Below are 10,518 nucleotides of genomic sequence, written 5' to 3'. Positions count from 1 at the left end.
TCTTTTATCAAAACCAAATAGCATGCTTTGTTTTTATATATTTTTTTAAGATTTTGGGTGTTATTTCAAATTGAAAATGCATGCAGAAACAAGAAAGCATGCTTTCTGTAGTCCATTGAACTACTGTGGGTTTTTTTCCTTCATTTTGTTTTGGTGAGGATTTTTGGTTTTTTTAGGAAAAATATTTTTACCCCATAATCTCTTTTAGTAATAGTGACCATGGAGGTTGCCTGTAATGGTAATAGACAAGCATTTTTACATTCCAAACATGGGAATGGAGTTTGGTGGTATCTCTCTAAAGAAGTACAGCAAACCTTTAGGTGGCAGCCAAGGGCTGCAGTTTGAATCCCTAGATTTATTAGTGGTGTTTTATTGTCTCTGCCTCAGTTAGCAAGCAAAATATGATGAAGAATGAATTCTAATCCTTCCAAAGGGAAAACAAATAAAAATACAGGTGAAACAATCTTTAAAAACTAGATATATATGAATATGCAGGAGTCTCTCTGCAGTCTGTTGCCATTCCACCAAACTCTGTTTCCTTCAAAGAACTCTTAAAAGCACACCATAAACCCCAATGTCTTACTCCTATCAATAAATTTGATTCAATCTAGTACCTTCATGTTGTGCTCAGAACATGAATGATAATTTGCAGATCTGGGTGGAGGTTGGAAACCCTTGGTGGTCCCTTAACGTACATCCTCTGCCCCAAGGCCATCACGGCAGGGCAGTAGGGACTGCTGATCCCCTTCCTCTCCCACACATTAATGCCTCTGGAGCATCTCCAAAGGTGGCCATTCAAATGGTGTCTTCAGGAATTATTGTTCCAACTTATTATTCCCATTCTGCTCTAAATCAGTGTTTTGTGAAAATGGCAGATTGCTGTTTTTTTTCATAAAATGAACTATCCTGAGCCTACACCACTGCAGTTATCCAGTAGATGTGTTGAAATATATTCTAACAATGTCTTCTTAAGTTATCTAGAGGTATCAAAATGTTTTTTAGCAAAAATAAAGCTCTCTGAAAGAAACTGTAGCCTCAAGGGTCTCCCTTAGGGAAAGAAATGCATCTTTATTTTTCTAAATAACTGAATAATGATATCTTTTGATGCAGAACTTGCCTTTTTTAAATTAATGCTATTTTCATACAGGAAAATATGACTGCATTTGTATTTTGTAGTTTGGAAGTTACAACTAGAGAATGAGAGATTTACAAATAACCTCATTTGTTTACTGTACTGCTCCCAAAGTTTTTCTTTGCATAATTAAAATTACATGCAGCTACAAATCATGTTGTTTACCTCTGCAGTCTAATGCAGGATACATTGCCTCACCACCCCACAGAGAAGCTCAAATGTTCAAAATAGCAGTGCCAGAAAACTATATATGTGTAGAATAAATACCCAAATACAACATTAAGACAAGGAACTGTACCCTGACTGTGAACCAGATGTTAAAAACCAATTAGTTTAACTTAAATGACTAGTGGTTCAGCGACTAACAAGATTTACATTAGAATATATTACTTGCTTTGAAGGAGTTTGTGAAAGTATAAGGTCTGCCTGAGTGTGAGTATGTATTAGTTATGAAGATTATTTTTTTTTGTTTTCCCTTTTCATATTCTCTGTTTTGTGTGAGCCCATGTGGGTGACTGGAGACATACATAAGCCCTATTTCCAGTATTTCTGAATCTTCAGGTGCCAGCAAGGGTCTCTTCAGAAGATATACAGCTGCAATAAAGCATAGCTGGACTGGGGCTAACAGCTGCCTCTGTGCATGTTCTCTGCTTTGTGTCTGCTTAGCTCTGAGTGGGAACAGAGTGGAAGGAAAGAGGAGAGCAAGGCTGTTTGTTCCCACCTGTGGAGAGGTGCCATGCTTTTCCTAAGGCTGTTCCTCCTTACTTTCATGCATTGCTGCATATTTCAGGCTGCAGAAAAAGGGCAAGCATCAAGCTTTACAAATTCTTTGCGTTTTAATTGTTCATTTCCATTATCTGGCCCAGACTTCCACTCATTCACATCTCTGCTTGACTGGTTCCAAGAGGTTTGCATTCACCTCCAGAAAGCAAAAGAGGCGACATCTAATTCACATGGTGGAAATTACTTAGTAAACAGAATGGACTAAGCTGATGTGGAATACAGCCAAAATACTATAGAAGATGCCATTTTTATTCAAGAGAAGCCAATAGATGTTTGCAAGATAAAAAAGTTAAGGACAAAAGTTTTACACCCATAAGACACCCACTCCACTTGCATGCATGTTCCTTATTACTGGCATTTTTTTGTTCATATATCAAAACACTGAGGGTTGATTTAATAGAAACAGAGTTACTAAATTATACACTTACTTGTTAGTTAAATATTTTATTACTTCATAAACATTTTCTTCAAGTGAAAAATGCCCATCCACTCCTATTCAAACATGCAATCTCTCTTAGGGGAAAATTTATTCAGAGGCTCTGTCTCATAGTAATGGTTTTCTAAGTGACAGTGGCTGGCTGGGCATTTATGTGCTCTCGTTCTGAGCTACACTAAGATATTTTGTGGTTAATTTCCCTGCTCAGGGAATATTTGAGATATGGGGGTAGTTTGAAATGCTTGTTTGGATGAGATGAAGAATGATCTCAGAAGTTACCAGAAAGAAGGGGCTTATTGAAATGGGAGGTAAGAGAGGACGTGTCCAGTATGGTGACGAAGGAATTACACATTAGCTCATATAAATAATAATAGCAGGTGTGGGTAATTGCACTTTAGCATACCATGTTTGAAAGCAGTTAAGTTGTAGTTTCTTAGCAACTGCTGCTGACAGCCACGTTTTAAGTGGCCAAGGCTTTCAAATTAGACAACACCCTCAGTCTGCTATACAGCAGCATTAAATAGAGGGAAACACTAAAGCACAAGTGTTCCTACTCTGTAAACAAAACACAGCAGAGGGCCAGAGCTGCAGAAGAGGTGATGGAATAGAAAAAGCAGAAATTACATCTACCTTTCTGGATAAGCCTTTTCAGGAACAACTGCTAGGGAGAGTATGTATGGAGAAAGGCCATGACATACTAAATCGAATGGGTATGCCTTAGGGAATGTTGACAGGGAGATAATTTGCAAGTAGGTAACTTTGTTATTATGTTGGCACATTTTGGTCTTTCTTCTTATATATTTGTCATATAAAATCTACCTGTCTGTATATAAAGGTGCACATAAAGGATTTTATGTTAATGAGTAGATCTGTGTTTAGTGTGAGATGTCAATGTTATAATCAATGTTCATGACTTTGAAACATGCTATCAACTTAATGTTGTATAAGAACATTTCCTGGAAGAAATCTGTGATAAAGCCAACCAAGAAGAGTTGGAGTGTTAAGGAGCCTAAAGGGTTCATCCTTTTTGCTAATTGATGAAAATTTAAATTTGGCTGACTCATTATTTTCAATTCCTTATGGATGCTCCACAGGAAGATTTTTCTGATTGTTAATACTATCCCCAGTTAGCTAGGATCTATCCTAGCAGTCAGTAACATGCTCTTAATTCCAAGAGCCATCAAGAAGTTGACTATAATTTTTTTCCTCTTTTGAAATCAGAATATTTTCTGGTAATACCCAGGCTTGGGTAGTTCATTCTGGGTAAAAGTTCTCCAACCCAGGGTGGAAAAGCTAAGGTAGTAATTAAGGCATATCATGGATTAACAAGTTTCAAATTCTGGAACATTGCTCTAACTTTTAGCTTATGATTTTGATAAGTAGGAATGTCAACCTGTCTCTTACACAAATGGTATAGTATGTTGTGCCCTTGTTCTGGCTCCATGAAATTCTTTTCACTCTTGTAAGGTAAAACTTATGTATGCAAAAGACGAGTGGAATTCTACAGGTTTTAAAACACTTTAGTTATTTTCCCATTATCTTCCAAGTGCAAAGCACATTTCTCTAGCCTGTCTTTCTTTAACAGATATATAAGAAGATGTTTCTGGAAAGGACCTGTTCTAACTTGACCTTTCACTGTGTCCTTCATGAAGACAGTGTAGTGTTTACAGTGAGATGAGACTATACAAAATATATGCAGTCCCGAAGACATCAATGGTAATCTGGTTTATTTTGCTCAGGTCACCAACTGTTTAGCTCTTATCCTGTGTAGCCTCATACAACCTCAAGTATGACACAGATACCAGAATAACTACACTTAAAAGTCGCATTGCTATTATGTGATCAAAAGCACATCAGTATTCCCAGGGGCTTCCTATGATTGCTCCACATATTTAGAAACAGTTCATGAGTTTGGAGAGAAGAACTTATTTATCCATAACTCTTTCCTATTATGTGGGGAGTCTCCAAATTTTACTTTGTTGGGAAAAGGCCTTTAGCCTTTTAATAACATCTCATTGAAGTATCTATCCTCCACTTTTACTATAATTTAGTAAAATAAATCTGATCTTTTTTGTCACATTTCACTGTTTTATTCCTGGCTTGCTTGTTAACTCTCCTATCTTCATGTGGCATACAAACCTCTTTCAGTGTTTCACTGTCTTGTTTTTTAGATTTATATTCCACTGGGTGGAGAAATGTCCAAGGCTTTCACTGTGGCATGGTACACAGATGTTACACCACAGGATATACTTATCGGCTTGCATTTAGGATAGAAAACACTAACACTGCCCAAACCTGATTAATAATTTGTACTCAGTACCTTCAGTTCTGGTGAATATGCTCCTCTTTCTTTCTGCAGGTGTTCATATAATTTTCCAACAGAATTACTGAATTACAAATATGAGTGGACTGTGATATACTGAACCCAGATTTTCAAAAATGTCGTGGATTCAAAGCACTTTGGAACTGATCAACATAATTTTGGATATCCAGCTTACGGATTGCCATCTGAAATCTGAAGATGGTTCCACACACCATTTTTCTTACAGAAAGCCAGACTTAGTTCCAAACAAAGCTGCCACCCTTTTCTGTGTTCCTTTTTTTACCTAGCTGAACTAGGAAAAGTAGGCTTGTATTATTAATAATGAATTGTTACAGATACTGCTATTTCCACCCCCCCCCCACACTGGGGAATAGGAATTTATTTCTTTCAACATTTTTATTAAAAATTATTGATACCATCTTTCTTTACTCTGTAGCTATTTCTCAGTTATTTTTTGTATGATTCAAGCTTATTTTTCTGAGTGATATTCAGGAATCACTTCCATGATTGCATGTCCTGTTCACTTAGGCCATATAGGTTTTTAGAGCTGCCTTCATTGGCTGATGGCAGGGCACCTATCCTGTAAATGTACATGGCTTTTTCAGTTGAGAAGAGATAATGCTGTCTCTGCAGAGCTTCTATCTATTACTCCCAGTTCAATCACTGACACTTCATTTGTCTTTTATTGTCTGTAGCCTGTGACTAAAATGCAGCAGTGACTCACTATTATATAAAACAGGTCCATATTTTTCTTTTTAACTTTATGCTTATTTTCAGAGTATGGGCGTGCCAGCTCAAATGTGCACGTGGCATCATTGGGAAAGAATTTGGAGGAAGAATAAAAGTATTCATTCCTTTCACCAGAAATTCCACCTATTTAAAGATTTTAAAGGAGGCAGATGGGAAATGCCTAAAAAAGTAGAAACCCAGGGGAAGCAGAAAAAGAGCAGGTTGGAATGGACCATCTGTGAAAACTTTCTGACTATCACATGTAAGGCTTGAATTGCTGGCATAGAGAATGAAAGTATCATTATCTCCAGATGATGCAGATGTTGAGTCTGCCTCAAAATATTGCAAACTTGTTCAAACTTTGCAGCAGTAATTTTCTAAGTTGTATGAATGGCATAATCTGAGCTAGATTCAATAGGCTGACACCACCTGACCTACCAAGCAAAACAGGGGTCCTTTCTTTTGTGCCAGTTTACACACAGGATTTTCTGTCTTGTTATTTTGTACATTGCAGGAAAGGTAACTTTGGTCAGACAAATTTGACAATTCCAAGAGAATTTCTGAAATTATTTGACCGAAAAATTAGCTGGATAGTTTTACAATTAGACTTAAGAGACCTATTGCTCTATGAAAAGTCATGATAAAAACTTACGATATGTTATTAGGGATATTTTTTCCTTAGTTTTCTTTCCTCTGATTTTTTTAAAAGTTAATTTCATTTTCCAGCAGGTTCTGATGAAAATATCCTCTTAAAAAACAAACCAAACAAACAAGCTTTCAATTTTATTTTTTTCTCTGAGTGCATGCATTTGAGAAAATGAAGCAACAATTTTTTTCATTAGTATTAATGCTAAAGAACAGTTATCTTTTTAAAAAAAACTTATTTTAGCACTATTCTCTTGTAGCAATAAATGGTTTTCAGCTATAAAATCTTTTCCTGAGTTGAAAGAGTGGACTGTGACAGATATGAACAGGAAGTGGTACTGGCTAGAGTTTAAAGAGATCCTCTAAAATGAACTTTATTATTTTGAAAGTAATTTTAAAATCATCTTGCCCTGTTCTTTTCCCCTGTCTCCTCATGGGATTTTTGTTTATTAGGGGTTTCTGTAAGTGTAGATCACAGCTTCTGAGTAAAAATTTGGAAAGTGTGTGTATATAACAACATAATTAGTGAATACAGTGAGCCATTGAAATTGGAATGAAAAATTCCCCGCCAGATTTTATAACAGCTGCTGAAGTCATGTGGATAAGCCTGCTCCCAGTCTGGACATCATGGGAAAGAGATCAAAGGATTGTTCAGAGCTAATCATGCCTAGAGTACGGTAAAAGAAACAATGGCAAAATTATGTCTATTTTTTTTAGGTTTTTGAAATTACTGTTGTTCATAATTATTTTACAGACAACTTAAACCTTGTTTCAAAACTTTCAGGCTCAATTTGAAAGTATTCACCCAGATTTTCCATAGGAACAAACATGTTGCTATGGAAATGGACCAGAGCAAAGACAAAATATAGATGCACAAAGATTCCCCAGAGGAATGTAATTTGAGGCATTAGTACACTGCTTAAACAGTATAAACAGTGTCCTGGTATGCCTTGTTTTCTTCATCAAAAGTACAATAAAATATTCCTAATCCTAAATGATCTGTTGTTTTCAGACAACTTTTAAACCTTTTAACTTTTAAAATATTAACCATATTTCTAACAATTTGTTCACTTTTTAATAAAATAGAATAATTGATATGGCTTAAGTGTTCTTAAAAGAAAAGGGTAAATCAGCAATAAATTGGGTAAAACTTCACAGAAAAAGTAGTGGTGAAGACTGCAGATGCAAAGGGATTTTGCTTGCTGTGAGTTTAGCATTCCTAACAAATGTGTAAAAATGGTTTCCTTTTTCTTCAGTGGTGTAAAATCTGCTGAGCCCATGTGGAACTTCTGAGGGAAAAAAATGAGTGCTTCTGCTCTGAAACCCATGCATCTCCCACCTGGCATAAGCAAAAATCTTTGTTAAGTTTTTGGATCAAAGGACCTTTTCACAGTAATTCCCCAAATGGAGTTTTTCTGCCGAGGTCAGTACTGCATTTATAAAAGTGCAATAGCTTCTGTAATTTTTTCTTATAAGCATTATTTCCATGTCTCATTTTGAGCAAATAGTTTGTGGAATTCAGTATACGTGGCCTTTTACAGCACTGCATTACCGTGTAGTAATACCACAAGAGACCACTGAGAGGGGATCTCTACAAGTATCCAAAGGAGGCTGCCAAGAGGACGGAGCCAGGCTGTTCTCAGTGGCACCCAGCAGTTGGACAGGAGGTCCTGGGCAGAAACTGCTGCACAGGAAATTCCACCTGAACATGAGGAAGAACTTCTTTACTGTGCAGGTGACCAAGCGCTGGATCAGATTGACCAGAGAAGTTGTGGAGTCTCCCTCACTGGAGATATTCAAGATCTATCTGGACTCAGTGCTGTGCCCTGTGCTCTAGGAAGGCCCTGCTTGGTGGTTGGACCAGATGACCAACTGTGGTCTCTTTCAACCTCATCCGTTCTGTGACTCTGTGAACACAAAGAAGAAAATGTTCCAACTATAAATTACATAGATCAGCCTCATGGATACCCTGTTCTTAATATTACATCTGGAAGCTATTAAAGAAAATGGATTTCTCTTCAGGGATGTTTTATTGACAATAATTTGGACAGATTTTAAAATGTTTCCCTACAGCTGCTAGCACCAGCCAAGTTTTTGTGTGAAAATAACTGGGTTTTTAAAATATAGATGTGTATCTGTGCTCAGGATTAATCTTTTTAGAGAACAAAAATACTTGGAAACCCTTACAAATAAGAGCTCAATCAAATGGGAAGTAGGCACCAGATTGCCTCCTTCAGAATGCTTCTATATATGGATGAATACCTCTTCTTTAATGAGTTTAAGTTCCTTGAAAACTTCATGCTTGAATGTGAGTTCTCTGTTTCTGTTGTGTTTTCATTTCTAAAAAATATTTTTGGGCACATTGATTTATTATTTTTTTCCCAAAGCTGGTCACTAATGTTTGGTTAAGAAGTACTGTCACCTCCTCATTCAGTTCTGGAAGTAGATTGTTAAAGTAATGTCCTTAGAAGTTCAGAAATATTGTTTGTACCTCTTCTTTACCTAAACCCTAGCTGGCCTCTTAGGGGCTTAATTTGAATAATTCTCTCACTAGTAATGTCAAATTTAAAAGGAATTTATATATGTCCATGGAGGTTCTTTAGAGGGAAAGCCTAATTTCCAAGATACACAAACATTCCCAGTGCTGTTTGAACCAGGCTAATTATGTGTGGGACAGAAATGGTTTGGATCTTGAAAATGAAGGAGGAATTATTTGAAGTTTTGGTGAAGCATCTGTAACTAAGGTGAAACTAAGAGCTTAAATAGGAAGGCAAAATGCTAATGCCCTGTGAAAAAGAATTAATTTGAAAGTTTTGCTTTTTGTTCAATAGGCATATATATGCCACCAACAGACAGGAAAAACATGGATCAAAAAGACGCATAGCAAAATGTACCTTCTGGGAACTAGTAAGAGTCACGGCTATATTAAAATCCTATCAAGCAAAGAAAGTGTGCTCCACACCACACAGACAACAAATCAGAGGCTGGTGGCAAGGCAGAAGCAATGCATTCTTCAGGCACAGGCAGTGCATTAAAATGATTACACTTGGACAAGCTGAGCTACTGCATTCAGAACAAATGCACTTCCAGTGTTAGCAAGCAAGACACAAACCCAGATGATTGTTTCTAAATAAGCTGTGGTACCACTGTGTATTCTGGCACATGCCAATTTTTCTGGTAGTGTTGAGCATGGCATGAAAATGAGTTATATGAGTATCAACAACATAGAACAAGATAACTGGAATTCCAGGAATCAGCAACAGGCAGGTAAGAGGCAATGCTGTTCAACTGGTTGAAAAGTAGGACATGAGAACTGTAGGGATGGCTGCCCTTCTGCTCTTGCAAATTTATTTGCTGCTTCCTCTAAAAAGTTTCAGCAGAATACATAGTTTGGTACATATGAAACATAAAGCAAGTTTCCCAGAAATCCAGATATGAATAATCTCTTTACATATTCTCAAGAGGAAGAAATTTTTTAATATTTTAGTTTAAAATAATGCATTAAGATTCCACAAATGAAAGTTCTGGTGTTACTTGGAGTATGTGAAAACCGAGCACTTAATAAAAACAAACGCACAAGAAGGCTTTACCTGCCCCCACACAGTTATGCACAATGACCAGAAAAGCTCCCCAAAACTGCAGTGTAGAGCACAAAGGTTTACACATAAGGTAGATGACAAGCAAAGCCGTGATAGGAGACAAAGTCATATCTAGAGATGAAAACTAAATGACGGAAATATGAATGTCTTACCAAATGGAAAACAATTATGTAGAATCTTTGAAAAGGAAATGATGGTTTAGTGACATCTAGTGATGTTAATTCTTGTCTAGATATTTCCATCAAAATAGCACATGAAATATTTGTTTGGGATAATCCATTTTGGACTCTAAAGGAAAATATTGTTTGTGCATATGTTCAGATTTTTGCTGGGAAAATCCAAATTACGTATATAATTTTGGGGTTCAACAATTTAAAAGTCACTTGAAATTAAAAGTGAACTATAAGCAAATTTGGTTCATCCTGGAATAATGGAATTGTATAAAAATCAGCAAAGCAAAATGTAGGCAAATAAAAAGATTAAAAATGTAACTGGAGTATGATTTTACCATGAAAATAAATCCCAAGGGGGACCTTCTACTCTTCAAGTTGTTGAAATGTGATTAGTTTAGATGTTCAAATATTCTATAAAGGCGAATATACATGTCCTCTATTGTCTAGATGTAAGCACTGAAGCTCTGAAATGACTATGGCACATTTTTATGTTAGCTGAAGAATCATGAAATGGATGTATTTTTATTCTCTATATGCAGAGCCCCAAGGAGTTGAGCTTATAATGAAAGCACTGAAAAAGTTAAGTGATATGACTTTTCTTTAATACTGAGCTTTTGTTGGAGTAATAAAAACAACACAGGATCCTTTAATCAAATAAAAAAAAATTAGAGATAATTTTCTGCACTTTCACTTGCACA

The 10,518-nt window shown here is 36.3% G+C and overlaps 1 long non-coding RNA gene across 1 annotated transcript; it reads left to right on the top strand.

The window, feature by feature from the left end:
• Positions 1 to 973: 973 nt before the first annotated feature.
• Positions 974 to 10,138, top strand: LOC135295966 (uncharacterized). The gene is made up of 4 exons (XR_010358001.1): positions 974 to 4,067; positions 4,711 to 5,665; positions 7,305 to 7,471; positions 7,590 to 10,138. It is a non-coding gene; the product is annotated as an uncharacterized LOC135295966 (long non-coding RNA).
• Positions 10,139 to 10,518: the final 380 nt, after the last annotated feature.

The sequence above is a fragment of the Passer domesticus genome, chromosome 1, assembly GCF_036417665.1.
Source record: "Passer domesticus isolate bPasDom1 chromosome 1, bPasDom1.hap1, whole genome shotgun sequence".
NCBI classification, from domain to species: Eukaryota; Metazoa; Chordata; class Aves; order Passeriformes; family Passeridae; genus Passer; species Passer domesticus.
Note: the sequence above shows the minus strand (reverse complement) of the source record. Positions and strands in the feature narration are given on the sequence as shown.